Consider the following 2,500-nt stretch of genomic DNA (forward strand, 5'->3'; position numbering starts at 1 on the left):
TACTCAGAGTAATCATTACTTAAGATGTTTAAAAAGAAAGTTCACGATTTTCTCTTTATGAAAGCCTTTTTTTTTTTTTTTGGGGGGGGGGGGGGGCGACTTCTTGCTTTTAATTGCATTCTTTCATCCATGAAGTCTTTGTGAGCATTTTATGATCGCCATTTTATTTATGCTCAGTTTATTCTCTTCAGTTTTTCCTTTTGTTTGTTTTTGGTTCATCTGTCAAAAGCCTGTCGTGGTTTTCTGTTTGTGTTAAAAGCCTGTCGTGGTTTTCTGTTTATGTGTCAAAAGCCTGTCGTGGTTTTCTGTTTGTGTGTCAAAAGCCTGTCGTCGTTTTCTGTTTGTCTCAAAAGCCATTTGTGGTTTTCTGTTTACGTGTCAAAAGCCTGTCGTGGTTTTCTGTTTACGTGTTAAAAGCCATTTGTGGTTTTCTGTTTTGTGTCAAAAGCCATGTGGTTCTGTTTACGTTTTTGTGAAAGCCTGTCGTGGTTTTCTGTTTGTGTCAAAAGCCATTTGTGGTTTTCTGTTTACGTGTCAAAAGTCTGTCGTGGTTTTCTGTTTGTGTCAAAAGCCATTTGTGGTTTTCTGTTTACGTGTCAAAAGTCTGTCAGTGGTTTTCTGAGCTGTCGTGGTTTTCTGTTTGTCAAAAGCATTTGTGGTTTTTCTGTTTACGTGTCAAAAGTCTGTTTCGTGGTTTTCTGTTTGTGTCAAAAAGCCTTTGTGGTTTCTGTTTACCCGTGTCAAAAGTCTGTCGGTGGTTTTCTGTTTACGTGTCAAAAGCCAGGTTTTTCTGTACGTGTCAAAAGGCTGGTCGTTTACGTGTCAAAAGCCATTTGTGGTTTTCTGTTTACGTGTCAAAAGCCTGTCGTGGTTTTCTGTTTACGTGTCAAAAGCCTGTCGTGGTTTTCTGTTTATGTCAAAAGCCTGTCGTGGTTTTCTGTTTGTGTGAAAAACCTGTCGTGGTTTTCTTAAAAACTGTCGTGGTTTTCTTTGTATTTGTCAAAGCCATTTGTGGTCAATCAGCACGTTTCAAACGTTCGTATTAGCTGTAGCATTCCCTTACCGTTCAAAATGACTGTGATATAAGAGAGTTGAAACGGCAATTCCTCCCTCTATGAGACCTCAGATCCCGGGCTGAACGAAGGTGATTGTAAATCTAGGTTTTGTAGATCGAACGTCAAATACGGCGTCTCCTTCCGAAGTCGCGGAGCGAACGCGTTAAGGAAACGCCTCACGTAACGGAAGTGAACTGGTATTAGTCACATAGTCACTCCCATTTACGGACAATAATTATTCCATTCAAGTAACAAAGCGTTTTAATTACTCTTCCGTTGCCTTTTTGTCTTTGTCATGTTGATGAAAACGTCGGTATTTTGTGTTTTTGTTTACTCTTAGCCTGGCAATGCATTTGCACGTTGCATTTGGCCGTACGAATGCACGTTGCAAGATTATTCGCCTTGGAAGTGTCAGAAAACGTTGGTATTTATATTTTTGTTTACTCAAAGCCTGACGTTGCTTTGGCCATATGAAGTATATTGCAGGCTAAAACATTGTCTTCAATGTTTTTGTTTACTCGAAGCCTGACGTTGCTTTGGCCATATGAAATAAATTGCAAGCTAAAACATTGTCTTCAATGTTTTTGTTTACTCGAAGCCTGACATTGCTTTGGCCATATGAAATATATTTCAAGCTTAAACATTGGAATGAATGTTTTTGTTTCCTCTTAGAGACTGAGACAGATACTGCTGTGGCCATATGATGTATATTGAAAGTTAAAACATTGGCATTAATGTTTTTTTTACACTTGAAGCCTGACGTTGCTTTGGCCATATGAAATATATTTCAAGCTTAAACATTGGAATGAATGTTTTTGTTTCCTCTTAGAGACTGAGACAGATACTGCTGTGGCCATATGAAGTATATTGTAAGCTAATTCATCTTAGAAATTGTCAGGAAAATTAGCATACATATTTTTGGTTACTCTTAGCCTGACATTGCTTTGGCAGTACGAATACTTATTGCAATTTAATTAATCTTCGAATTGTCAGCCATTATAGTCCTAGTGCAACTCTTGGCACGCAAGCAAATCAGTCATTATATTTACAATGTAGTGTTCTACGTAAGCATTTTCCTCTATTGTTGTCACTATTATCCATTTCGGGTCTCTCTCTCTTTCGTATTTTCTGACCGCAATTATAAAAAACCGGATTAGATTCTTAAATACAGGAAAATCAAGAAACGCAAATAAAAATGATGTTACAAAGAATAAAATATTCATAATTTTTTTTAAAGAAAAAAGGGATACTTCTAAAGTCAAGAATTATTATACAAAGGAAAAGATAACTAATTCACGCCCCCCGCCCCCAAATAATTTCTAAAAAGCTCAAGAAGTCCAGAATAACTCAAAAAATCGTACAAAAAGGCAACACTTAACTAATTTCTCAAGGACGGAAGGACCCTCTGATATAAGTCGAACTAATGATACACCCAGAGAAAATAA

At 37.2% G+C, this 2,500-nt stretch overlaps 1 protein-coding gene across 1 annotated transcript in view; it reads left to right on the forward strand.

Moving 5' to 3' along the window:
- Positions 1-2,500, forward strand: part of LOC135199493 (uncharacterized) — a 649,473-nt gene that overhangs the window by 170,093 nt on the left and 476,880 nt on the right. The gene's annotated exons all lie outside the window — the stretch shown is intronic.

The sequence above is a fragment of the Macrobrachium nipponense genome, chromosome 25 (assembly GCF_015104395.2).
Source record: "Macrobrachium nipponense isolate FS-2020 chromosome 25, ASM1510439v2, whole genome shotgun sequence".
Taxonomy (NCBI): domain Eukaryota; kingdom Metazoa; phylum Arthropoda; class Malacostraca; order Decapoda; family Palaemonidae; genus Macrobrachium; species Macrobrachium nipponense.